The sequence below is a fragment of the Anomaloglossus baeobatrachus genome, unplaced genomic scaffold (assembly GCF_048569485.1).
Source record: "Anomaloglossus baeobatrachus isolate aAnoBae1 unplaced genomic scaffold, aAnoBae1.hap1 Scaffold_562, whole genome shotgun sequence".
In the NCBI taxonomy this organism is placed as follows: domain Eukaryota; kingdom Metazoa; phylum Chordata; class Amphibia; order Anura; family Aromobatidae; genus Anomaloglossus; species Anomaloglossus baeobatrachus.
Genome location: NW_027444923.1, coordinates 81,332 through 107,442, shown reverse-complemented (window position 1 = coordinate 107,442; position 26,111 = coordinate 81,332). Strand labels below are relative to the sequence as shown.

The window sequence follows — 26,111 nt, the reverse complement described above, 5'->3', positions numbered from 1 at the left end:
GATAACATCTAGAATTGGCATCTGGTGCGATCTCTCCGCTTCCACTCCAAAGAAAGTTACCTGTTTATTCCTATCATGCATTGGTTTTTGGGGTTTTCTTTGAGTAATGATGATCTCTTTAGTAGTCTGTTGGCGCCCTCTCCTGGAGGAATAGTTTGCTTGCTCTTGGACATTCTAAAAGAGAGGTCATGATAGACATTGAGCTTCTGAGCTCAATTGGGGACAGTCATGGGTGATGAATGTTTGCAACCTACTGCGAAGCCTCATACCGCAATATAAGGAACGTCAAATACTAAGAAAGGGCGGCCTATGAAAGAATTACTACTTTCAATAAGTACACTTAAACGGCTAATTGGGAATAGAAAAACTGTAAAAAGCCCTCTGAGAAAGCCCCCCTCTAACCTTTGATAGTAAGCTTTTCTGTAGTCTGCCTGTTGATGTATTTTCCGTTTGAACTGTGCACAACATGAAGAGACGGAACACTGGCGGCTTGTCACAATGCCCCCCGATGACATCACAATAGCGCTGCTGCCTAGAAAACAAGCTGCGCAGAAGAAGTTGTTCTTTGGGTGGGAGGGTGGGCTAGTGGAAGGAGGGGGCAATCTCTTTTTTTCCCGGGTGGTAGGGGGATGACAGGAGAAGGGAAGCGGGTGGTGAGAAAGGTACAGAGGGCAGGGTTTGGGGGCTGGGAAGGAAAGGGAAAAGATTAGGGTTTGGGGATGATGAAAGGGCTTTCTACGGGTAAGGATGGCAAAGGGTGGCAGTGACGGAAAGTCAGGCAACCTGTCCTGTCCGTCTTTTTGTATCGTGAATTGGAAAGACTGCAAGGGGGAGGGGAGTTGCTTGCGCCCTAAAGGAGGAGTTATTCAGATTCATTGCAGTGGGCGGCGGCTGCAAAACGCACCATTCTTCTTGTTTTGGCTCTGCAAAGCAGCCTTTTCAAGGGTTGGCTTGGGTGACAAAATGTCTTGTGTAGGCGTGGGTTTGTCTCCCTCTCGCTCTCTCTCCCTAAGATGTGTCCGGCATAGGCCAGGGTGCCACTCGAGGCCCAAACCAATTCTGGTTATCGCTTCTCGGCCTTTTGGCTAAGATCAAGTGTAGTATCTGTTCTTATCAGTTTAATATCTGATACGTCCCCTATCTGGGGACCATATATTAAATGGATTTTTAGAACAGGGAGATGGAAAAAGAGCTTGCTCTGTCCACTCCACGCATTGACCTGGTATTGCAGTACCTCCAGGAACGGTGCACCCCTTCTTAACCCAGTTTCCAAAAGCAGAACTCAATTCACCTGATTCATATTAGCCCGATTTAATGAATTGGAAGAAAGCATACGTCTTCATATGCACCTCAATTTGGCCCATTCACTTTTCACACTTCCTCCTTTTGTTTTTTATCTTTCACACTTTTGACTTTCTTTATTCATCCAAATAGCAAACTCATCACCACTCAACCTGACCAACTCGGCTATGTCCCCGTGCTGCAGTTCTCTGTCTTATCTAGATCATTTGCAATTGAATGGAATAGATCCCTTTTGGACAAAGTGGATTCACCTGCTGCTGCAGTGACCACAGGTGTGATAACATCTAGAATTGGCATCTGGTGCGATCTCTCCGCTTCCACTCCAAAGAAAGTTACCTGTTTATTCCTATCATGCATTGGTTTTTGGGGTTTTCTTTGAGTAATGATGATCTCTTTAGTAGTCTGTTGGCGCCCTCTCCTGGAGGAATAGTTTGCTTGCTCTTGGACATTCTAAAAGAGAGGTCATGATAGACATTGAGCTTCTGAGCTCAATTGGGGACAGTCATGGGTGATGAATGTTTGCAACCTACTGCGAAGCCTCATACCGCAATATAAGGAACGTCAAATACTAAGAAAGGGCGGCCTATGAAAGAATTACTACTTTCAATAAGTACACTTAAACGGCTAATTGGGAATAGAAAAACTGTAAAAAGCCCTCTGAGAAAGCCCCCCTCTAACCTTTGATAGTAAGCTTTTCTGTAGTCTGCCTGTTGATGTATTTTCCGTTTGAACTGTGCACAACATGAAGAGACGGAACACTGGCGGCTTGTCACAATGCCCCCCGATGACATCACAATAGCGCTGCTGCCTAGAAAACAAGCTGCGCAGAAGAAGTTGTTCTTTGGGTGGGAGGGTGGGCTAGTGGAAGGAGGGGGCAATCTCTTTTTTTCCCGGGTGGTAGGGGGATGACAGGAGAAGGGAAGCGGGTGGTGAGAAAGGTACAGAGGGCAGGGTTTGGGGGCTGGGAAGGAAAGGGAAAAGATTAGGGTTTGGGGATGATGAAAGGGCTTTCTACGGGTAAGGATGGCAAAGGGTGGCAGTGACGGAAAGTCAGGCAACCTGTCCTGTCCGTCTTTTTGTATCGTGAATTGGAAAGACTGCAAGGGGGAGGGGAGTTGCTTGCGCCCTAAAGGAGGAGTTATTCAGATTCATTGCAGTGGGCGGCGGCTGCAAAACGCACCATTCTTCTTGTTTTGGCTCTGCAAAGCAGCCTTTTCAAGGGTTGGCTTGGGTGACAAAATGTCTTGTGTAGGCGTGGGTTTGTCTCCCTCTCGCTCTCTCTCCCTAAGATGTGTCCGGCATAGGCCAGGGTGCCACTCGAGGCCCAAACCAATTCTGGTTATCGCTTCTCGGCCTTTTGGCTAAGATCAAGTGTAGTGTTGTTCGAAGAGGTGGTTTAAGCTCCAGGCCACCTTAGTACAATGATACAATGCACACTGGAAGGTTGCGCTTGCTAGTACTCTGGGTGGATAGTATATTCATCTAGAGGAAAACATGGCCCTACCAGGATCGAGGCTATTAGACTGAGTAAGGGTGGGGGGCTATGGTACAACGTGCCCCAGGACTGACGACCCTGGAGTGAGTCTGAGCTTGCTGGCTTGGGACCCCGGCAAGCCTTGGGCTCTGTAGCACACCGTACCTTGCCTTTTCATACTTTTTGAGCATATTACCCTATCCCGGCCTTCTGGCTAGGAAGGGAAATTTTTATAATCCCGGTCGGAGGTCTGGTCAGCTTTGGGCTGAGAAACTAACACCCGGTTGGAGGTCTGGGTCAGCTTCGGCTGAGAAACCAACACCCGGTTGGAGGTCTGGGTCAGCTTCGGCTGAGAAACCAACACCCGGTTGGAGGTCCGGTTAGCCTTGGGCTGAGAAACCAACACCGGTTGACGGTCCGGGCAGTTTCGGCTGCGAAACCAACAACTAGTAGCTCTCTACTCCACTTGGGTAAGATGCCTGGGTGGACGCTGGGAGCAACGACAAGGCTCAACCAGGCTTCGGCTTGGGGGAGCACCGAAGATCCCTGACCCTTGCTGTGGCCTTCTGGCTCGGAGGGACGGGGTTGATTTTTGGGGACCCTCTCCTCACGGTGGGGTCCACACGAATCCTAGCCTTTGCACTGTTTTTGGTGTGACTTCGGTCATGCATTTTTTGTGGTGCTTTGGAAAGCTTCATTAAATCAAAAAAATCTGTGAGGCTCGGCAGATGCAATGCACACTGAAAGGTTGCGCTTGCTAGTACTCTTGATGTATAGTATATTCATCTAGAGGAAAACATGGCCCTACCAGGATCGAGGCTATTAGACTGAGTAAGTGTGGGGGCTATGGTGCAATGTGCCCCAGGACTGACGACCCTGGAGTGAGTCTGAGCTTGCTGGCTTGGGACCCCGGCGAGCCTTGGGCTCTGTAGCACACCGTACCTTGCCCTTTCATACTTTCTGAGCATATTGCTCTATCCCGGCCTTCTGGCTAGGAAGGGAAATTTTTATAATCATGGTCGGAGGTCCGTTCAGCTTTGGGCTGAGAAACCAACACCCGGTTGGAGGTCCGGGTCAGCTTCGGCTGAGAAACCAACACCCGGTTGGAGGTCTGGGTCAGCTTCGGCTGAGAAACCAACACCCGGTTGGAGGTCCGGGTCAGCTTCGGCTGAGAAACCAACACCCGGTTGGAGGTCCGGTTAGCCTTGGGCTGAGAAACCAACACCGGTTGACGGTCCGGGCAGTTTCGGCTGCGAAACCAACAACTAGTAGCTCTCTACTCCACTTGGGTAAGATGCCTGGGTGGACGCTGGGAGCAACGACAAGGCTCAACCAGGCTTCGGCTTGGGGGAGCACCGAAGATCCCTGACCCTTGCTGTGGCCTTCTGGCTCGGAGGGACGGGGTTGATTTTTGGGGACCCTCTCCTCACGGAGGGGTCCACACGAATCCTAGCCTTTGCACTGTTTTTGGTGTGACTTCGGTCATGCATTTTTTGCGGTGCTTTGGAAAGCTTCATTAAATCAAAATCTGTTCTTATCAGTTTAATATCTGATACGTCCCCTATCTGGGGACCATATATTAAATGGATTTTTAGAACAGGGAGATGGAAAAAGAGCTTGCTCTGTCCACTCCACGCATTGACCTGGTATTGCAGTACCTCCAGGAACGGTGCACCCCTTCTTAACCCAGTTTCCAAAAGCAGAACTCAATTCACCTGATTCATATTAGCCCGATTTAATGAATTGGAAGAAAGCATACGTCTTCATATGCACCTCAATTTGGCCCATTCACTTTTCACACTTCCTCCTTTTGTTTTTTATCTTTCACACTTTTGACTTTCTTTATTCATCCAAATAGCAAACTCATCACCACTCAACCTGACCAACTCGGCTATGTCCCCGTGCTGCAGTTCTCTGTCTTATCTAGATCATTTGCAATTGAATGGAATAGATCCCTTTTGGACAAAGTGGATTCACCTGCTGCTGCAGTGACCACAGGTGTGATAACATCTAGAATTGGCATCTGGTGCGATCTCTCCGCTTCCACTCCAAAGAAAGTTACCTGTTTATTCCTATCATGCATTGGTTTTTGGGGTTTTCTTTGAGTAATGATGATCTCTTTAGTAGTCTGTTGGCGCCCTCTCCTGGAGGAATAGTTTGCTTGCTCTTGGACATTCTAAAAGAGAGGTCATGATAGACATTGAGCTTCTGAGCTCAATTGGGGACAGTCATGGGTGATGAATGTTTGCAACCTACTGCGAAGCCTCATACCGCAATATAAGGAACGTCAAATACTAAGAAAGGGCGGCCTATGAAAGAATTACTACTTTCAATAAGTATACTTAAACGGCTAATTGGGAATAGAAAAACTGTAAAAAGCCCTCTGAGAAAGCCCCCCTCTAACCTTTGATAGTAAGCTTTTCTGTAGTCTGCCTGTTGATGTATTTTCCGTTTGAACTGTGCACAACATGAAGAGACGGAACACTGGCGGCTTGTCACAATGCCCCCCGATGACATCACAATAGCGCTGCTGCCTAGAAAACAAGCTGCGCAGAAGAAGTTGTTCTTTGGGTGGGAGGGTGGGCTAGTGGAAGGAGGGGGCAATCTCTTTTTTTCCCGGGTGGTAGGGGGATGACAGGAGAAGGGAAGCGGGTGGTGAGAAAGGTACAGAGGGCAGGGTTTGGGGGCTGGGAAGGAAAGGGAAAAGATTAGGGTTTGGGGATGATGAAAGGGCTTTCTACGGGTAAGGATGGCAAAGGGTGGCAGTGACGGAAAGTCAGGCAACCTGTCCTGTCCGTCTTTTTGTATCGTGAATTGGAAAGACTGCAAGGGGGAGGGGAGTTGCTTGCGCCCTAAAGGAGGAGTTATTCAGATTCATTGCAGTGGGCGGCGGCTGCAAAACGCACCATTCTTCTTGTTTTGGCTCTGCAAAGCAGCCTTTTCAAGGGTTGGCTTGGGTGACAAAATGTCTTGTGTAGGCGTGGGTTTGTCTCCCTCTCGCTCTCTCTCCCTAAGATGTGTCCGGCATAGGCCAGGGTGCCACTCGAGGCCCAAACCAATTCTGGTTATCGCTTCTCGGCCTTTTGGCTAAGATCAAGTGTAGTATCTGTTCTTATCAGTTTAATATCTGATACGTCCCCTATCTGGGGACCATATATTAAATGGATTTTTAGAACAGGGAGATGGAAAAAGAGCTTGCTCTGTCCACTCCACGCATTGACCTGGTATTGCAGTACCTCCAGGAACGGTGCACCCCTTCTTAACCCAGTTTCCAAAAGCAGAACTCAATTCACCTGATTCATATTAGCCCGATTTAATGAATTGGAAGAAAGCATACGTCTTCATATGCACCTCAATTTGGCCCATTCACTTTTCACACTTCCTCCTTTTGTTTTTTATCTTTCACACTTTTGACTTTCTTTATTCATCCAAATAGCAAACTCATCACCACTCAACCTGACCAACTCGGCTATGTCCCCGTGCTGCAGTTCTCTGTCTTATCTAGATCATTTGCAATTGAATGGAATAGATCCCTTTTGGACAAAGTGGATTCACCTGCTGCTGCAGTGACCACAGGTGTGATAACATCTAGAATTGGCATCTGGTGCGATCTCTCCGCTTCCACTCCAAAGAAAGTTACCTGTTTATTCCTATCATGCATTGGTTTTTGGGGTTTTCTTTGAGTAATGATGATCTCTTTAGTAGTCTGTTGGCGCCCTCTCCTGGAGGAATAGTTTGCTTGCTCTTGGACATTCTAAAAGAGAGGTCATGATAGACATTGAGCTTCTGAGCTCAATTGGGGACAGTCATGGGTGATGAATGTTTGCAACCTACTGCGAAGCCTCATACCGCAATATAAGGAACGTCAAATACTAAGAAAGGGCGGCCTATGAAAGAATTACTACTTTCAATAAGTACACTTAAACGGCTAATTGGGAATAGAAAAACTGTAAAAAGCCCTCTGAGAAAGCCCCCCTCTAACCTTTGATAGTAAGCTTTTCTGTAGTCTGCCTGTTGATGTATTTTCCGTTTGAACTGTGCACAACATGAAGAGACGGAACACTGGCGGCTTGTCACAATGCCCCCCGATGACATCACAATAGCGCTGCTGCCTAGAAAACAAGCTGCGCAGAAGAAGTTGTTCTTTGGGTGGGAGGGTGGGCTAGTGGAAGGAGGGGGCAATCTCTTTTTTTCCCGGGTGGTAGGGGGATGACAGGAGAAGGGAAGCGGGTGGTGAGAAAGGTACAGAGGGCAGGGTTTGGGGGCTGGGAAGGAAAGGGAAAAGATTAGGGTTTGGGGATGATGAAAGGGCTTTCTACGGGTAAGGATGGCAAAGGGTGGCAGTGACGGAAAGTCAGGCAACCTGTCCTGTCCGTCTTTTTGTATCGTGAATTGGAAAGACTGCAAGGGGGAGGGGAGTTGCTTGCGCCCTAAAGGAGGAGTTATTCAGATTCATTGCAGTGGGCGGCGGCTGCAAAACGCACCATTCTTCTTGTTTTGGCTCTGCAAAGCAGCCTTTTCAAGGGTTGGCTTGGGTGACAAAATGTCTTGTGTAGGCGTGGGTTTGTCTCCCTCTCGCTCTCTCTCCCTAAGATGTGTCCGGCATAGGCCAGGGTGCCACTCGAGGCCCAAACCAATTCTGGTTATCGCTTCTCGGCCTTTTGGCTAAGATCAAGTGTAGTATCTGTTCGAAAAGGTGGTTTAAGGCTCCGGCCACCTTAGTACAATGATGCAATGCACACTGGAAGGTTGCGCTTGTTAGTACTTTGGGAGGATAGTATATCCATCTAGAGGAAACCATGGCCCTACCAGGATCGAGGCTATTAGACTGAGTAAGTGTGGGGGCTATGGTGCAATGTGCCCCAGGATTGACGACCCTGGAGTGAGTCTGAGCTTGCTGGCTTTGGACCCCGGCAAGCCTTGGGCTCTGTAGCACACCGTACCTTGCCCTTTCATACTTTCTGAGCATATTGCTCTATCCCGGCCTTCTGGCTAGGAAGGGAAATTTTTATAATCATGGTCGGAGGTCCGTTCAGCTTTGGGCTGAGAAACCAACACCCGGTTGGAGGTCCGGGTCAGCTTCGGCTGAGAAACCAACACCCGGTTGGAGGTCCGGGTCAGCTTCGGCTGAGAAACCAACACCCGGTTGGAGGTCCGGGTCAGCTTCGGCTGAGAAACCAACACCCGGTTGGAGGTCCGGTTAGCCTTGGGCTGAGAAACCAACACCGGTTGACGGTCCGGGCAGTTTCGGCTGCGAAACCAACAACTAGTAGCTCTCTACTCCACTTGGGTAAGATGCCTGGGTGGACGCTGGGAGCAACGACAAGGCTCAACCAGGCTTCGGCTTGGGGGAGCACCGAAGATCCCTGACCCTTGCTGTGGCCTTCTGGCTCGGAGGGACGGGGTTGATTTTTGGGGACCCTCTCCTCACGGAGGGGTCCACACGAATCCTAGCCTTTGCACTGTTTTTGGTGTGACTTCGGTCATGCATTTTTTGCGGTGCTTTGGAAAGCTTCATTAAATCAAAAATCTGTTCTTATCAGTTTAATATCTGATACGTCCCCTATCTGGGGACCATATATTAAATGGATTTTTAGAACAGGGAGATGGAAAAAGAGCTTGCTCTGTCCACTCCACGCATTGACCTGGTATTGCAGTACCTCCAGGAACGGTGCACCCCTTCTTAACCCAGTTTCCAAAAGCAGAACTCAATTCACCTGATTCATATTAGCCCGATTTAATGAATTGGAAGAAAGCATACGTCTTCATATGCACCTCAATTTGGCCCATTCACTTTTCACACTTCCTCCTTTTGTTTTTTATCTTTCACACTTTTGACTTTCTTTATTCATCCAAATAGCAAACTCATCACCACTCAACCTGACCAACTCGGCTATGTCCCCGTGCTGCAGTTCTCTGTCTTATCTAGATCATTTGCAATTGAATGGAATAGATCCCTTTTGGACAAAGTGGATTCACCTGCTGCTGCAGTGACCACAGGTGTGATAACATCTAGAATTGGCATCTGGTGCGATCTCTCCGCTTCCACTCCAAAGAAAGTTACCTGTTTATTCCTATCATGCATTGGTTTTTGGGGTTTTCTTTGAGTAATGATGATCTCTTTAGTAGTCTGTTGGCGCCCTCTCCTGGAGGAATAGTTTGCTTGCTCTTGGACATTCTAAAAGAGAGGTCATGATAGACATTGAGCTTCTGAGCTCAATTGGGGACAGTCATGGGTGATGAATGTTTGCAACCTACTGCGAAGCCTCATACCGCAATATAAGGAACGTCAAATACTAAGAAAGGGCGGCCTATGAAAGAATTACTACTTTCAATAAGTACACTTAAACGGCTAATTGGGAATAGAAAAACTGTAAAAAGCCCTCTGAGAAAGCCCCCCTCTAACCTTTGATAGTAAGCTTTTCTGTAGTCTGCCTGTTGATGTATTTTCCGTTTGAACTGTGCACAACATGAAGAGACGGAACACTGGCGGCTTGTCACAATGCCCCCCGATGACATCACAATAGCGCTGCTGCCTAGAAAACAAGCTGCGCAGAAGAAGTTGTTCTTTGGGTGGGAGGGTGGGCTAGTGGAAGGAGGGGGCAATCTCTTTTTTTCCCGGGTGGTAGGGGGATGACAGGAGAAGGGAAGCGGGTGGTGAGAAAGGTACAGAGGGCAGGGTTTGGGGGCTGGGAAGGAAAGGGAAAAGATTAGGGTTTGGGGATGATGAAAGGGCTTTCTACGGGTAAGGATGGCAAAGGGTGGCAGTGACGGAAAGTCAGGCAACCTGTCCTGTCCGTCTTTTTGTATCGTGAATTGGAAAGACTGCAAGGGGGAGGGGAGTTGCTTGCGCCCTAAAGGAGGAGTTATTCAGATTCATTGCAGTGGGCGGCGGCTGCAAAACGCACCATTCTTCTTGTTTTGGCTCTGCAAAGCAGCCTTTTCAAGGGTTGGCTTGGGTGACAAAATGTCTTGTGTAGGCGTGGGTTTGTCTCCCTCTCGCTCTCTCTCCCTAAGATGTGTCCGGCATAGGCCAGGGTGCCACTCGAGGCCCAAACCAATTCTGGTTATCGCTTCTCGGCCTTTTGGCTAAGATCAAGTGTAGTATCTGTTCTTATCAGTTTAATATCTGATACGTCCCCTATCTGGGGACCATATATTAAATGGATTTTTAGAACAGGGAGATGGAAAAAGAGCTTGCTCTGTCCACTCCACGCATTGACCTGGTATTGCAGTACCTCCAGGAACGGTGCACCCCTTCTTAACCCAGTTTCCAAAAGCAGAACTCAATTCACCTGATTCATATTAGCCCGATTTAATGAATTGGAAGAAAGCATACGTCTTCATATGCACCTCAATTTGGCCCATTCACTTTTCACACTTCCTCCTTTTGTTTTTTATCTTTCACACTTTTGACTTTCTTTATTCATCCAAATAGCAAACTCATCACCACTCAACCTGACCAACTCGGCTATGTCCCCGTGCTGCAGTTCTCTGTCTTATCTAGATCATTTGCAATTGAATGGAATAGATCCCTTTTGGACAAAGTGGATTCACCTGCTGCTGCAGTGACCACAGGTGTGATAACATCTAGAATTGGCATCTGGTGCGATCTCTCCGCTTCCACTCCAAAGAAAGTTACCTGTTTATTCCTATCATGCATTGGTTTTTGGGGTTTTCTTTGAGTAATGATGATCTCTTTAGTAGTCTGTTGGCGCCCTCTCCTGGAGGAATAGTTTGCTTGCTCTTGGACATTCTAAAAGAGAGGTCATGATAGACATTGAGCTTCTGAGCTCAATTGGGGACAGTCATGGGTGATGAATGTTTGCAACCTACTGCGAAGCCTCATACCGCAATATAAGGAACGTCAAATACTAAGAAAGGGCGGCCTATGAAAGAATTACTACTTTCAATAAGTACACTTAAACGGCTAATTGGGAATAGAAAAACTGTAAAAAGCCCTCTGAGAAAGCCCCCCTCTAACCTTTGATAGTAAGCTTTTCTGTAGTCTGCCTGTTGATGTATTTTCCGTTTGAACTGTGCACAACATGAAGAGACGGAACACTGGCGGCTTGTCACAATGCCCCCCGATGACATCACAATAGCGCTGCTGCCTAGAAAACAAGCTGCGCAGAAGAAGTTGTTCTTTGGGTGGGAGGGTGGGCTAGTGGAAGGAGGGGGCAATCTCTTTTTTTCCCGGGTGGTAGGGGGATGACAGGAGAAGGGAAGCGGGTGGTGAGAAAGGTACAGAGGGCAGGGTTTGGGGGCTGGGAAGGAAAGGGAAAAGATTAGGGTTTGGGGATGATGAAAGGGCTTTCTACGGGTAAGGATGGCAAAGGGTGGCAGTGACGGAAAGTCAGGCAACCTGTCCTGTCCGTCTTTTTGTATTGTGAATTGGAAAGACTGCAAGGGGGAGGGGAGTTGCTTGCGCCCTAAAGGAGGAGTTATTCAGATTCATTGCAGTGGGCGGCGGCTGCAAAACGCACCATTCTTCTTGTTTTGGCTCTGCAAAGCAGCCTTTTCAAGGGTTGGCTTGGGTGACAAAATGTCTTGTGTAGGCGTGGGTTTGTCTCCCTCTCGCTCTCTCTCCCTAAGATGTGTCCGGCATAGGCCAGGGTGCCACTCGAGGCCCAAACCAATTCTGGTTATCGCTTCTCGGCCTTTTGGCTAAGATCAAGTGTAGTATCTGTGAGGCTCGGCAGATGCAATGCACACTGGAAGGTTGCGCTTGCTAGTACTCTTGATGTATAGTATATTCATCTAGAGGAAAACATGGCCCTACCAGGATCGAGGCTATTAGACTGAGTAAGTGTGGGGGCTATGGTGCAATGTGCCCCAGGACTGACGACCCTGGAGTGAGTCTGAGCTTGCTGGCTTGGGACCCCGGCGAGCCTTGGGCTCTGTAGCACACCGTACCTTGCCCTTTCATACTTTCTGAGCATATTGCTCTATCCCGGCCTTCTGGCTAGGAAGGGAAATTTTTATAATCATGGTCGGAGGTCCGTTCAGCTTTGGGCTGAGAAACCAACACCCGGTTGGAGGTCCGGGTCAGCTTCGGCTGAGAAACCAACACCCGGTTGGAGGTCTGGGTCAGCTTCGGCTGAGAAACCAACACCCGGTTGGAGGTCCGGGTCAGCTTCGGCTGAGAAACCAACACCCGGTTGGAGGTCCGGTTAGCCTTGGGCTGAGAAACCAACACCGGTTGACGGTCCGGGCAGTTTCGGCTGCGAAACCAACAACTAGTAGCTCTCTACTCCACTTGGGTAAGATGCCTGGGTGGACGCTGGGAGCAACGACAAGGCTCAACCAGGCTTCGGCTTGGGGGAGCACCGAAGATCCCTGACCCTTGCTGTGGCCTTCTGGCTCGGAGGGACGGGGTTGATTTTTGGGGACCCTCTCCTCACGGAGGGGTCCACACGAATCCTAGCCTTTGCACTGTTTTTGGTGTGACTTCGGTCATGCATTTTTTGCGGTGCTTTGGAAAGCTTCATTAAATCAAAATCTGTTCTTATCAGTTTAATATCTGATACGTCCCCTATCTGGGGACCATATATTAAATGGATTTTTAGAACAGGGAGATGGAAAAAGAGCTTGCTCTGTCCACTCCACGCATTGACCTGGTATTGCAGTACCTCCAGGAACGGTGCACCCCTTCTTAACCCAGTTTCCAAAAGCAGAACTCAATTCACCTGATTCATATTAGCCCGATTTAATGAATTGGAAGAAAGCATACGTCTTCATATGCACCTCAATTTGGCCCATTCACTTTTCACACTTCCTCCTTTTGTTTTTTATCTTTCACACTTTTGACTTTCTTTATTCATCCAAATAGCAAACTCATCACCACTCAACCTGACCAACTCGGCTATGTCCCCGTGCTGCAGTTCTCTGTCTTATCTAGATCATTTGCAATTGAATGGAATAGATCCCTTTTGGACAAAGTGGATTCACCTGCTGCTGCAGTGACCACAGGTGTGATAACATCTAGAATTGGCATCTGGTGCGATCTCTCCGCTTCCACTCCAAAGAAAGTTACCTGTTTATTCCTATCATGCATTGGTTTTTGGGGTTTTCTTTGAGTAATGATGATCTCTTTAGTAGTCTGTTGGCGCCCTCTCCTGGAGGAATAGTTTGCTTGCTCTTGGACATTCTAAAAGAGAGGTCATGATAGACATTGAGCTTCTGAGCTCAATTGGGGACAGTCATGGGTGATGAATGTTTGCAACCTACTGCGAAGCCTCATACCGCAATATAAGGAACGTCAAATACTAAGAAAGGGCGGCCTATGAAAGAATTACTACTTTCAATAAGTACACTTAAACGGCTAATTGGGAATAGAAAAACTGTAAAAAGCCCTCTGAGAAAGCCCCCCTCTAACCTTTGATAGTAAGCTTTTCTGTAGTCTGCCTGTTGATGTATTTTCCGTTTGAACTGTGCACAACATGAAGAGACGGAACACTGGCGGCTTGTCACAATGCCCCCCGATGACATCACAATAGCGCTGCTGCCTAGAAAACAAGCTGCGCAGAAGAAGTTGTTCTTTGGGTGGGAGGGTGGGCTAGTGGAAGGAGGGGGCAATCTCTTTTTTTCCCGGGTGGTAGGGGGATGACAGGAGAAGGGAAGCGGGTGGTGAGAAAGGTACAGAGGGCAGGGTTTGGGGGCTGGGAAGGAAAGGGAAAAGATTAGGGTTTGGGGATGATGAAAGGGCTTTCTACGGGTAAGGATGGCAAAGGGTGGCAGTGACGGAAAGTCAGGCAACCTGTCCTGTCCGTCTTTTTGTATCGTGAATTGGAAAGACTGCAAGGGGGAGGGGAGTTGCTTGCGCCCTAAAGGAGGAGTTATTCAGATTCATTGCAGTGGGCGGCGGCTGCAAAACGCACCATTCTTCTTGTTTTGGCTCTGCAAAGCAGCCTTTTCAAGGGTTGGCTTGGGTGACAAAATGTCTTGTGTAGGCGTGGGTTTGTCTCCCTCTCGCTCTCTCTCCCTAAGATGTGTCCGGCATAGGCCAGGGTGCCACTCGAGGCCCAAACCAATTCTGGTTATCGCTTCTCGGCCTTTTGGCTAAGATCAAGTGTAGTATCTGTGAGGCTCGGCAGATGCAATGCACACTGGAAGGTTGCGCTTGCTAGTACTCTTGATGTATAGTATATTCATCTAGAGGAAAACATGGCCCTACCAGGATCGAGGCTATTAGACTGAGTAAGTGTGGGGGCTATGGTGCAATGTGCCCCAGGACTGACGACCCTGGAGTGAGTCTGAGCTTGCTGGCTTGGGACCCCGGCGAGCCTTGGGCTCTGTAGCACACCGTACCTTGCCCTTTCATACTTTCTGAGCATATTGCTCTATCCCGGCCTTCTGGCTAGGAAGGGAAATTTTTATAATCATGGTCGGAGGTCCGTTCAGCTTTGGGCTGAGAAACCAACACCCGGTTGGAGGTCCGGGTCAGCTTCGGCTGAGAAACCAACACCCGGTTGGAGGTCTGGGTCAGCTTCGGCTGAGAAACCAACACCCGGTTGGAGGTCCGGGTCAGCTTCGGCTGAGAAACCAACACCCGGTTGGAGGTCCGGTTAGCCTTGGGCTGAGAAACCAACACCGGTTGACGGTCCGGGCAGTTTCGGCTGCGAAACCAACAACTAGTAGCTCTCTACTCCACTTGGGTAAGATGCCTGGGTGGACGCTGGGAGCAACGACAAGGCTCAACCAGGCTTCGGCTTGGGGGAGCACCGAAGATCCCTGACCCTTGCTGTGGCCTTCTGGCTCGGAGGGACGGGGTTGATTTTTGGGGACCCTCTCCTCACGGAGGGGTCCACACGAATCCTAGCCTTTGCACTGTTTTTGGTGTGACTTCGGTCATGCATTTTTTGCGGTGCTTTGGAAAGCTTCATTAAATCAAAATCTGTTCTTATCAGTTTAATATCTGATACGTCCCCTATCTGGGGACCATATATTAAATGGATTTTTAGAACAGGGAGATGGAAAAAGAGCTTGCTCTGTCCACTCCACGCATTGACCTGGTATTGCAGTACCTCCAGGAACGGTGCACCCCTTCTTAACCCAGTTTCCAAAAGCAGAACTCAATTCACCTGATTCATATTAGCCCGATTTAATGAATTGGAAGAAAGCATACGTCTTCATATGCACCTCAATTTGGCCCATTCACTTTTCACACTTCCTCCTTTTGTTTTTTATCTTTCACACTTTTGACTTTCTTTATTCATCCAAATAGCAAACTCATCACCACTCAACCTGACCAACTCGGCTATGTCCCCGTGCTGCAGTTCTCTGTCTTATCTAGATCATTTGCAATTGAATGGAATAGATCCCTTTTGGACAAAGTGGATTCACCTGCTGCTGCAGTGACCACAGGTGTGATAACATCTAGAATTGGCATCTGGTGCGATCTCTCCGCTTCCACTCCAAAGAAAGTTACCTGTTTATTCCTATCATGCATTGGTTTTTGGGGTTTTCTTTGAGTAATGATGATCTCTTTAGTAGTCTGTTGGCGCCCTCTCCTGGAGGAATAGTTTGCTTGCTCTTGGACATTCTAAAAGAGAGGTCATGATAGACATTGAGCTTCTGAGCTCAATTGGGGACAGTCATGGGTGATGAATGTTTGCAACCTACTGCGAAGCCTCATACCGCAATATAAGGAACGTCAAATACTAAGAAAGGGCGGCCTATGAAAGAATTACTACTTTCAATAAGTACACTTAAACGGCTAATTGGGAATAGAAAAACTGTAAAAAGCCCTCTGAGAAAGCCCCCCTCTAACCTTTGATAGTAAGCTTTTCTGTAGTCTGCCTGTTGATGTATTTTCCGTTTGAACTGTGCACAACATGAAGAGACGGAACACTGGCGGCTTGTCACAATGCCCCCCGATGACATCACAATAGCGCTGCTGCCTAGAAAACAAGCTGCGCAGAAGAAGTTGTTCTTTGGGTGGGAGGGTGGGCTAGTGGAAGGAGGGGGCAATCTCTTTTTTTCCCGGGTGGTAGGGGGATGACAGGAGAAGGGAAGCGGGTGGTGAGAAAGGTACAGAGGGCAGGGTTTGGGGGCTGGGAAGGAAAGGGAAAAGATTAGGGTTTGGGGATGATGAAAGGGCTTTCTACGGGTAAGGATGGCAAAGGGTGGCAGTGACGGAAAGTCAGGCAACCTGTCCTGTCCGTCTTTTTGTATCGTGAATTGGAAAGACTGCAAGGGGGAGGGGAGTTGCTTGCGCCCTAAAGGAGGAGTTATTCAGATTCATTGCAGTGGGCGGCGGCTGCAAAACGCACCATTCTTCTTGTTTTGGCTCTGCAAAGCAGCCTTTTCAAGGGTTGGCTTGGGTGACAAAATGTCTTGTGTAGGCGTGGGTTTGTCTCCCTCTCGCTCTCTCTCCCTAAGATGTGTCCGGCATAGGCCAGGGTGCCACTCGAGGCCCAAACCAATTCTGGTTATCGCTTCTCGGCCTTTTGGCTAAGATCAAGTGTAGTATCTGTGAGGCTCGGCAGATGCAATGCACACTGGAAGGTTGCGCTTGCTAGTACTCTTGATGTATAGTATATTCATCTAGAGGAAAACATGGCCCTACCAGGATCGAGGCTATTAGACTGAGTAAGTGTGGGGGCTATGGTGCAATGTGCCCCAGGACTGACGACCCTGGAGTGAGTCTGAGCTTGCTGGCTTGGGACCCCGGCGAGCCTTGGGCTCTGTAGCACACCGTACCTTGCCCTTTCATACTTTCTGAGCATATTGCTCTATCCCGGCCTTCTGGCTAGGAAGGGAAATTTTTATAATCATGGTCGGAGGTCCGTTCAGCTTTGGGCTGAGAAACCAACACCCGGTTGGAGGTCCGGGTCAGCTTCGGCTGAGAAACCAACACCCGGTTGGAGGTCTGGGTCAGCTTCGGCTGAGAAACCAACACCCGGTTGGAGGTCCGGGTCAGCTTCGGCTGAGAAACCAACACCCGGTTGGAGGTCCGGTTAGCCTTGGGCTGAGAAACCAACACCGGTTGACGGTCCGGGCAGTTTCGGCTGCGAAACCAACAACTAGTAGCTCTCTACTCCACTTGGGTAAGATGCCTGGGTGGACGCTGGGAGCAACGACAAGGCTCAACCAGGCTTCGGCTTGGGGGAGCACCGAAGATCCCTGACCCTTGCTGTGGCCTTCTGGCTCGGAGGGACGGGGTTGATTTTTGGGGACCCTCTCCTCACGGAGGGGTCCACACGAATCCTAGCCTTTGCACTGTTTTTGGTGTGACTTCGGTCATGCATTTTTTGCGGTGCTTTGGAAAGCTTCATTAAATCAAAATCTGTTCTTATCAGTTTAATATCTGATACGTCCCCTATCTGGGGACCATATATTAAATGGATTTTTAGAACAGGGAGATGGAAAAAGAGCTTGCTCTGTCCACTCCACGCATTGACCTGGTATTGCAGTACCTCCAGGAACGGTGCACCCCTTCTTAACCCAGTTTCCAAAAGCAGAACTCAATTCACCTGATTCATATTAGCCCGATTTAATGAATTGGAAGAAAGCATACGTCTTCATATGCACCTCAATTTGGCCCATTCACTTTTCACACTTCCTCCTTTTGTTTTTTATCTTTCACACTTTTGACTTTCTTTATTCATCCAAATAGCAAACTCATCACCACTCAACCTGACCAACTCGGCTATGTCCCCGTGCTGCAGTTCTCTGTCTTATCTAGATCATTTGCAATTGAATGGAATAGATCCCTTTTGGACAAAGTGGATTCACCTGCTGCTGCAGTGACCACAGGTGTGATAACATCTAGAATTGGCATCTGGTGCGATCTCTCCGCTTCCACTCCAAAGAAAGTTACCTGTTTATTCCTATCATGCATTGGTTTTTGGGGTTTTCTTTGAGTAATGATGATCTCTTTAGTAGTCTGTTGGCGCCCTCTCCTGGAGGAATAGTTTGCTTGCTCTTGGACATTCTAAAAGAGAGGTCATGATAGACATTGAGCTTCTGAGCTCAATTGGGGACAGTCATGGGTGATGAATGTTTGCAACCTACTGCGAAGCCTCATACCGCAATATAAGGAACGTCAAATACTAAGAAAGGGCGGCCTATGAAAGAATTACTACTTTCAATAAGTACACTTAAACGGCTAATTGGGAATAGAAAAACTGTAAAAAGCCCTCTGAGAAAGCCCCCCTCTAACCTTTGATAGTAAGCTTTTCTGTAGTCTGCCTGTTGATGTATTTTCCGTTTGAACTGTGCACAACATGAAGAGACGGAACACTGGCGGCTTGTCACAATGCCCCCCGATGACATCACAATAGCGCTGCTGCCTAGAAAACAAGCTGCGCAGAAGAAGTTGTTCTTTGGGTGGGAGGGTGGGCTAGTGGAAGGAGGGGGCAATCTCTTTTTTTCCCGGGTGGTAGGGGGATGACAGGAGAAGGGAAGCGGGTGGTGAGAAAGGTACAGAGGGCAGGGTTTGGGGGCTGGGAAGGAAAGGGAAAAGATTAGGGTTTGGGGATGATGAAAGGGCTTTCTACGGGTAAGGATGGCAAAGGGTGGCAGTGACGGAAAGTCAGGCAACCTGTCCTGTCCGTCTTTTTGTATCGTGAATTGGAAAGACTGCAAGGGGGAGGGGAGTTGCTTGCGCCCTAAAGGAGGAGTTATTCAGATTCATTGCAGTGGGCGGCGGCTGCAAAACGCACCATTCTTCTTGTTTTGGCTCTGCAAAGCAGCCTTTTCAAGGGTTGGCTTGGGTGACAAAATGTCTTGTGTAGGCGTGGGTTTGTCTCCCTCTCGCTCTCTCTCCCTAAGATGTGTCCGGCATAGGCCAGGGTGCCACTCGAGGCCCAAACCAATTCTGGTTATCGCTTCTCGGCCTTTTGGCTAAGATCAAGTGTAGTATCTGTTCTTATCAGTTTAATATCTGATACGTCCCCTATCTGGGGACCATATATTAAATGGATTTTTAGAACAGGGAGATGGAAAAAGAGCTTGCTCTGTCCACTCCACGCATTGACCTGGTATTGCAGTACCTCCAGGAACGGTGCACCCCTTCTTAACCCAGTTTCCAAAAGCAGAACTCAATTCACCTGATTCATATTAGCCCGATTTAATGAATTGGAAGAAAGCATACGTCTTCATATGCACCTCAATTTGGCCCATTCACTTTTCACACTTCCTCCTTTTGTTTTTTATCTTTCACACTTTTGACTTTCTTTATTCATCCAAATAGCAAACTCATCACCACTCAACCTGACCAACTCGGCTATGTCCCCGTGCTGCAGTTCTCTGTCTTATCTAGATCATTTGCAATTGAATGGAATAGATCCCTTTTGGACAAAGTGGATTCACCTGCTGCTGCAGTGACCACAGGTGTGATAACATCTAGAATTGGCATCTGGTGCGATCTCTCCGCTTCCACTCCAAAGAAAGTTACCTGTTTATTCCTATCATGCATTGGTTTTTGGGGTTTTCTTTGAGTAATGATGATCTCTTTAGTAGTCTGTTGGCGCCCTCTCCTGGAGGAATAGTTTGCTTGCTCTTGGACATTCTAAAAGAGAGGTCATGATAGACATTGAGCTTCTGAGCTCAATTGGGGACAGTCATGGGTGATGAATGTTTGCAACCTACTGCGAAGCCTCATACCGCAATATAAGGAACGTCAAATACTAAGAAAGGGCGGCCTATGAAAGAATTACTACTTTCAATAAGTACACTTAAACGGCTAATTGGGAATAGAAAAACTGTAAAAAGCCCTCTGAGAAAGCCCCCCTCTAACCTTTGATAGTAAGCTTTTCTGTAGTCTGCCTGTTGATGTATTTTCCGTTTGAACTGTGCACAACATGAAGAGACGGAACACTGGCGGCTTGTCACAATGCCCCCCGATGACATCACAATAGCGCTGCTGCCTAGAAAACAAGCTGCGCAGAAGAAGTTGTTCTTTGGGTGGGAGGGTGGGCTAGTGGAAGGAGGGGGCAATCTCTTTTTTTCCCGGGTGGTAGGGGGATGACAGGAGAAGGGAAGCGGGTGGTGAGAAAGGTACAGAGGGCAGGGTTTGGGGGCTGGGAAGGAAAGGGAAAAGATTAGGGTTTGGGGATGATGAAAGGGCTTTCTACGGGTAAGGATGGCAAAGGGTGGCAGTGACGGAAAGTCAGGCAACCTGTCCTGTCCGTCTTTTTGTATCGTGAATTGGAAAGACTGCAAGGGGGAGGGGAGTTGCTTGCGCCCTAAAGGAGGAGTTATTCAGATTCATTGCAGTGGGCGGCGGCTGCAAAACGCACCATTCTTCTTGTTTTGGCTCTGCAAAGCAGCCTTTTCAAGGGTTGGCTTGGGTGACAAAATGTCTTGTGTAGGCGTGGGTTTGTCTCCCTCTCGCTCTCTCTCCCTAAGATGTGTCCGGCATAGGCCAGGGTGCCACTCGAGGCCCAAACCAATTCTGGTTATCGCTTCTCGGCCTTTTGGCTAAGATCAAGTGTAGTATCTGTGAGGCTCGGCAGATGCAATGCACACTGGAAGGTTGCGCTTGCTAGTACTCTTGATGTATAGTATATTCATCTAGAGGAAAACATGGCCCTACCAGGATCGAGGCTATTAGACTGAGTAAGTGTGGGGGCTATGGTGCAATGTGCCCCAGGACTGACGACCCTGGAGTGAGTCTGAGCTTGCTGGCTTGGGACCCCGGCGAGCCTTGGGCTCTGTAGCACACCGTACCTTGCCCTTTCATACTTTCTGAGCATATTGCTCTATCCCGGCCTTCTGGCTAGGAAGGGAAATTTTTATAATCATGGTCGGAGGTCCGTTCAGCTTTGGGCTGAGAAACCAACACCCGGTTGGAGGTCCGGGTCAGCTTCGGCTGAGAAACCAACACCCGGTTGGAGGTCTGGGTCAGCTTCGGCTGAGAAACCAACACCCGGTTGGAGGTCCGGGTCAGCTTCGGCTGAGAAACCAACACCCGGTTGGAGGTCCGGTTAGCCTTGGGCTGAGAAACCAACACCGGTTGACGGTCCGGGCAGTTTCGGCTGCGAAACCAACAACTAGTAGCTCTCTACTCCACTTGGGTAAGATGCCTGGGTGGACGCTGGGAGCAACGACAAGGCTCAACCAGGCTTCGGCTTGGGGGAGCACCGAAGATCCCTGACCCTTGCTGTGGCCTTCTGGCTCGGAGGGACGGGGTTGATTTTTGGGGACCCTCTCCTCACGGAGGGGTCCACACGAATCCTAGCCTTTGCACTGTTTTTGGTGTGACTTCGGTCATGCATTTTTTGCGGTGCTTTGGAAAGCTTCATTAAATCAAAATCTGTTCTTATCAGTTTAATATCTGATACGTCCCCTATCTGGGGACCATATATTAAATGGATTTTTAGAACAGGGAGATGGAAAAAGAGCTTGCTCTGTCCACTCCACGCATTGACCTGGTATTGCAGTACCTCCAGGAACGGTGCACCCCTTCTTAACCCAGTTTCCAAAAGCAGAACTCAATTCACCTGATTCATATTAGCCCGATTTAATGAATTGGAAGAAAGCATACGTCTTCATATGCACCTCAATTTGGCCCATTCACTTTTCACACTTCCTCCTTTTGTTTTTTATCTTTCACACTTTTGACTTTCTTTATTCATCCAAATAGCAAACTCATCACCACTCAACCTGACCAACTCGGCTATGTCCCCGTGCTGCAGTTCTCTGTCTTATCTAGATCATTTGCAATTGAATGGAATAGATCCCTTTTGGACAAAGTGGATTCACCTGCTGCTGCAGTGACCACAGGTGTGATAACATCTAGAATTGGCATCTGGTGCGATCTCTCCGCTTCCACTCCAAAGAAAGTTACCTGTTTATTCCTATCATGCATTGGTTTTTGGGGTTTTCTTTGAGTAATGATGATCTCTTTAGTAGTCTGTTGGCGCCCTCTCCTGGAGGAATAGTTTGCTTGCTCTTGGACATTCTAAAAGAGAGGTCATGATAGACATTGAGCTTCTGAGCTCAATTGGGGACAGTCATGGGTGATGAATGTTTGCAACCTACTGCGAAGCCTCATACCGCAATATAAGGAACGTCAAATACTAAGAAAGGGCGGCCTATGAAAGAATTACTACTTTCAATAAGTACACTTAAACGGCTAATTGGGAATAGAAAAACTGTAAAAAGCCCTCTGAGAAAGCCCCCCTCTAACCTTTGATAGTAAGCTTTTCTGTAGTCTGCCTGTTGATGTATTTTCCGTTTGAACTGTGCACAACATGAAGAGACGGAACACTGGCGGCTTGTCACAATGCCCCCCGATGACATCACAATAGCGCTGCTGCCTAGAAAACAAGCTGCGCAGAAGAAGTTGTTCTTTGGGTGGGAGGGTGGGCTAGTGGAAGGAGGGGGCAATCTCTTTTTTTCCCGGGTGGTAGGGGGATGACAGGAGAAGGGAAGCGGGTGGTGAGAAAGGTACAGAGGGCAGGGTTTGGGGGCTGGGAAGGAAAGGGAAAAGATTAGGGTTTGGGGATGATGAAAGGGCTTTCTACGGGTAAGGATGGCAAAGGGTGGCAGTGACGGAAAGTCAGGCAACCTGTCCTGTCCGTCTTTTTGTATCGTGAATTGGAAAGACTGCAAGGGGGAGGGGAGTTGCTTGCGCCCTAAAGGAGGAGTTATTCAGATTCATTGCAGTGGGAGGCGGCTGCAAAACGCACCATTCTTCTTGTTTTGGCTCTGCAAAGCAGCCTTTTCAAGGGTTGGCTTGGGTGACAAAATGTCTTGTGTAGGCGTGGGTTTGTCTCCCTCTCGCTCTCTCTCCCTAAGATGTGTCCGGCATAGGCCAGGGTGCCACTCGAGGCCCAAACCAATTCTGGTTATCGCTTCTCGGCCTTTTGGCTAAGATCAAGTGTAGTATCTGTGAGGCTCGGCAGATGCAATGCACACTGGAAGGTTGCGCTTGCTAGTACTCTTGATGTATAGTATATTCATCTAGAGGAAAACATGGCCCTACCAGGATCGAGGCTATTAGACTGAGTAAGTGTGGGGGCTATGGTGCAATGTGCCCCAGGACTGACGACCCTGGAGTGAGTCTGAGCTTGCTGGCTTGGGACCCCGGCGAGCCTTGGGCTCTGTAGCACACCGTACCTTGCCCTTTCATACTTTCTGAGCATATTGCTCTATCCCGGCCTTCTGGCTAGGAAGGGAAATTTTTATAATCATGGTCGGAGGTCCGTTCAGCTTTGGGCTGAGAAACCAACACCCGGTTGGAGGTCCGGGTCAGCTTCGGCTGAGAAACCAACACCCGGTTGGAGGTCTGGGTCAGCTTCGGCTGAGAAACCAACACCCGGTTGGAGGTCCGGGTCAGCTTCGGCTGAGAAACCAACACCCGGTTGGAGGTCCGGTTAGCCTTGGGCTGAGAAACCAACACCGGTTGACGGTCCGGGCAGTTTCGGCTGCGAAACCAACAACTAGTAGCTCTCTACTCCACTTGGGTAAGATGCCTGGGTGGACGCTGGGAGCAACGACAAGGCTCAACCAGGCTTCGGCTTGGGGGAGCACCGAAGATCCCTGACCCTTGCTGTGGCCTTCTGGCTCGGAGGGACGGGGTTGATTTTTGGGGACCCTCTCCTCACGGAGGGGTCCACACGAATCCTAGCCTTTGCACTGTTTTTGGTGTGACTTCGGTCATGCATTTTTTGCGGTGCTTTGGAAAGCTTCATTAAATCAAAATCTGTTCTTATCAGTTTAATATCTGATACGTCCCCTATCTGGGGACCATATATTAAATGGATTTTTAGAACAGGGAGATGGAAAAAGAGCTTGCTCTGTCCACTCCACGCATTGACCTGGTATTGCAGTACCTCCAGGAACGGTGCACCCCTTCTTAACCCAGTTTCCAAAAGCAGAACTCAATTCACCTGATTCATATTAGCCCGATTTAATGAATTGGAAGAAAGCATACGTCTTCATATGCACCTCAATTTGGCCCATTCACTTTTCACACTTCCTCCTTTTGTTTTTTATCTTTCACACTTTTGACTTTCTTTATTCATCCAAATAGCAAACTCATCACCACTCAACCTGACCAACTCGGCTATGTCCCCGTGCTGCAGTTCTCTGTCTTATCTAGATCATTTGCAATTGAATGGAATAGATCCCTTTTGGACAAAGTGGATTCACCTGCTGCTGCAGTGACCACAGGTGTGATAACATCTAGAATTGGCATCTGGTGCGATCTCTCCGCTTCCACTCCAAAGAAAGTTACCTGTTTATTCCTATCATGCATTGGTTTTTGGGGTTTTCTTTGAGTAATGATGATCTCTTTAGTAGTCTGTTGGCGCCCTCTCCTGGAGGAATAGTTTGCTTGCTCTTGGACATTCTAAAAGAGAGGTCATGATAGACATTGAGCTTCTGAGCTCAATTGGGGACAGTCATGGGTGATGAATGTTTGCAACCTACTGCGAAGCCTCATACCGCAATATAAGGAACGTCAAATACTAAGAAAGGGCGGCCTATGAAAGAATTACTACTTTCAATAAGTACACTTAAACGGCTAATTGGGAATAGAAAAACTGTAAAAAGCCCTCTGAGAAAGCCCCCCTCTAACCTTTGATAGTAAGCTTTTCTGTAGTCTGCCTGTTGATGTATTTTCCGTTTGAACTGTGCACAACATGAAGAGACGGAACACTGGCGGCTTGTCACAATGCCCCCCGATGACATCACAATAGCGCTGCTGCCTAGAAAACAAGCTGCGCAGAAGAAGTTGTTCTTTGGGTGGGAGGGTGGGCTAGTGGAAGGAGGGGGCAATCTCTTTTTTTCCCGGGTGGTAGGGGGATGACAGGAGAAGGGAAGCGGGTGGTGAGAAAGGTACAGAGGGCAGGGTTTGGGGGCTGGGAAGGAAAGGGAAAAGATTAGGGTTTGGGGATGATGAAAGGGCTTTCTACGGGTAAGGATGGCAAAGGGTGGCAGTGACGGAAAGTCAGGCAACCTGTCCTGTCCGTCTTTTTGTATCGTGAATTGGAAAGACTGCAAGGGGGAGGGGAGTTGCTTGCGCCCTAAAGGAGGAGTTATTCAGATTCATTGCAGTGGGCGGCGGCTGCAAAACGCACCATTCTTCTTGTTTTGGCTCTGCAAAGCAGCCTTTTCAAGGGTTGGCTTGGGTGACAAAATGTCTTGTGTAGGCGTGGGTTTGTCTCCCTCTCGCTCTCTCTCCCTAAGATGTGTCCGGCATAGGCCAGGGTGCCACTCGAGGCCCAAACCAATTCTGGTTATCGCTTCTCGGCCTTTTGGCTAAGATCAAGTGTAGTATCTGTTCTTATCAGTTTAATATCTGATACGTCCCCTATCTGGGGACCATATATTAAATGGATTTTTAGAACAGGGAGATGGAAAAAGAGCTTGCTCTGTCCACTCCACGCATTGACCTGGTATTGCAGTACCTCCAGGAACGGTGCACCCCTTCTTAACCCAGTTTCCAAAAGCAGAACTCAATTCACCTGATTCATATTAGCCCGATTTAATGAATTGGAAGAAAGCATACGTCTTCATATGCACCTCAATTTGGCCCATTCACTTTTCACACTTCCTCCTTTTGTTTTTTATCTTTCACACTTTTGACTTTCTTTATTCATCCAAATAGCAAACTCATCACCACTCAACCTGACCAACTCGGCTATGTCCCCGTGCTGCAGTTCTCTGTCTTATCTAGATCATTTGCAATTGAATGGAATAGATCCCTTTTGGACAAAGTGGATTCACCTGCTGCTGCAGTGACCACAGGTGTGATAACATCTAGAATTGGCATCTGGTGCGATCTCTCCGCTTCCACTCCAAAGAAAGTTACCTGTTTATTCCTATCATGCATTGGTTTTTGGGGTTTTCTTTGAGTAATGATGATCTCTTTAGTAGTCTGTTGGCGCCCTCTCCTGGAGGAATAGTTTGCTTGCTCTTGGACATTCTAAAAGAGAGGTCATGATAGACATTGAGCTTCTGAGCTCAATTGGGGACAGTCATGGGTGATGAATGTTTGCAACCTACTGCGAAGCCTCATACCGCAATATAAGGAACGTCAAATACTAAGAAAGGGCGGCCTATGAAAGAATTACTACTTTCAATAAGTACACTTAAACGGCTAATTGGGAATAGAAAAACTGTAAAAAGCCCTCTGAGAAAGCCCCCCTCTAACCTTTGATAGTAAGCTTTTCTGTAGTCTGCCTGTTGATGTATTTTCCGTTTGAACTGTGCACAACATGAAGAGACGGAACACTGGCGGCTTGTCACAATGCCCCCCGATGACATCACAATAGCGCTGCTGCCTAGAAAACAAGCTGCGCAGAAGAAGTTGTTCTTTGGGTGGGAGGGTGGGCTAGTGGAAGGAGGGGGCAATCTCTTTTTTTCCCGGGTGGTAGGG

At 48.3% G+C, this 26,111-nt stretch overlaps 12 non-coding genes and 6 pseudogenes across 12 annotated transcripts; all 18 read left to right on the top strand.

Annotated features, from left to right (window-relative positions):
* Nucleotides 1-1,065: 1,065 nt before the first annotated feature.
* LOC142284114 (U2 spliceosomal RNA) lies at nt 1,066-1,256 on the top strand. Its single transcript, XR_012745656.1, has one exon. It is a non-coding gene; the product is annotated as a U2 spliceosomal RNA (small nuclear RNA).
* Nucleotides 1,257-4,260: 3,004 nt separating this feature from the next.
* LOC142284065 (U2 spliceosomal RNA) lies at nt 4,261-4,456 on the top strand. Its single transcript, XR_012745629.1, has one exon. It is a non-coding gene; the product is annotated as a U2 spliceosomal RNA (small nuclear RNA).
* Nucleotides 4,457-5,843: 1,387 nt separating this feature from the next.
* LOC142284113 (U2 spliceosomal RNA) lies at nt 5,844-6,034 on the top strand. The gene has a single exon (XR_012745655.1). It is a non-coding gene; the product is annotated as a U2 spliceosomal RNA (small nuclear RNA).
* Nucleotides 6,035-7,421: 1,387 nt separating this feature from the next.
* On the top strand, nt 7,422-7,564 carry LOC142284073 (U2 spliceosomal RNA; annotated as a pseudogene).
* Nucleotides 7,565-8,265: 701 nt separating this feature from the next.
* LOC142284048 (U2 spliceosomal RNA) lies at nt 8,266-8,458 on the top strand. The gene has a single exon (XR_012745613.1). It is a non-coding gene; the product is annotated as a U2 spliceosomal RNA (small nuclear RNA).
* A 1,387-nt stretch (nt 8,459-9,845) lies between these two features.
* Nucleotides 9,846-10,036, top strand: LOC142284112 (U2 spliceosomal RNA). The gene has a single exon (XR_012745654.1). It is a non-coding gene; the product is annotated as a U2 spliceosomal RNA (small nuclear RNA).
* A 1,387-nt stretch (nt 10,037-11,423) lies between these two features.
* Nucleotides 11,424-11,550, top strand: LOC142284086 (U2 spliceosomal RNA; annotated as a pseudogene).
* A 684-nt stretch (nt 11,551-12,234) lies between these two features.
* LOC142284063 (U2 spliceosomal RNA) lies at nt 12,235-12,430 on the top strand. Its single transcript, XR_012745627.1, has one exon. It is a non-coding gene; the product is annotated as a U2 spliceosomal RNA (small nuclear RNA).
* Nucleotides 12,431-13,817: 1,387 nt separating this feature from the next.
* On the top strand, nt 13,818-13,944 carry LOC142284085 (U2 spliceosomal RNA; annotated as a pseudogene).
* Nucleotides 13,945-14,628: 684 nt separating this feature from the next.
* LOC142284062 (U2 spliceosomal RNA) lies at nt 14,629-14,824 on the top strand. The gene has a single exon (XR_012745626.1). It is a non-coding gene; the product is annotated as a U2 spliceosomal RNA (small nuclear RNA).
* A 1,387-nt stretch (nt 14,825-16,211) lies between these two features.
* Nucleotides 16,212-16,338, top strand: LOC142284084 (U2 spliceosomal RNA; annotated as a pseudogene).
* Nucleotides 16,339-17,022: 684 nt separating this feature from the next.
* On the top strand, nt 17,023-17,218 carry LOC142284061 (U2 spliceosomal RNA). Its single transcript, XR_012745625.1, has one exon. It is a non-coding gene; the product is annotated as a U2 spliceosomal RNA (small nuclear RNA).
* Nucleotides 17,219-18,605: 1,387 nt separating this feature from the next.
* LOC142284111 (U2 spliceosomal RNA) lies at nt 18,606-18,796 on the top strand. The gene has a single exon (XR_012745653.1). It is a non-coding gene; the product is annotated as a U2 spliceosomal RNA (small nuclear RNA).
* A 1,387-nt stretch (nt 18,797-20,183) lies between these two features.
* Nucleotides 20,184-20,310, top strand: LOC142284083 (U2 spliceosomal RNA; annotated as a pseudogene).
* Nucleotides 20,311-20,994: 684 nt separating this feature from the next.
* Nucleotides 20,995-21,190, top strand: LOC142284060 (U2 spliceosomal RNA). The gene has a single exon (XR_012745624.1). It is a non-coding gene; the product is annotated as a U2 spliceosomal RNA (small nuclear RNA).
* A 1,387-nt stretch (nt 21,191-22,577) lies between these two features.
* LOC142284082 (U2 spliceosomal RNA) lies at nt 22,578-22,704 on the top strand (annotated as a pseudogene).
* A 684-nt stretch (nt 22,705-23,388) lies between these two features.
* On the top strand, nt 23,389-23,584 carry LOC142284058 (U2 spliceosomal RNA). Its single transcript, XR_012745623.1, has one exon. It is a non-coding gene; the product is annotated as a U2 spliceosomal RNA (small nuclear RNA).
* A 1,387-nt stretch (nt 23,585-24,971) lies between these two features.
* On the top strand, nt 24,972-25,162 carry LOC142284110 (U2 spliceosomal RNA). Its single transcript, XR_012745652.1, has one exon. It is a non-coding gene; the product is annotated as a U2 spliceosomal RNA (small nuclear RNA).
* Nucleotides 25,163-26,111: the final 949 nt, after the last annotated feature.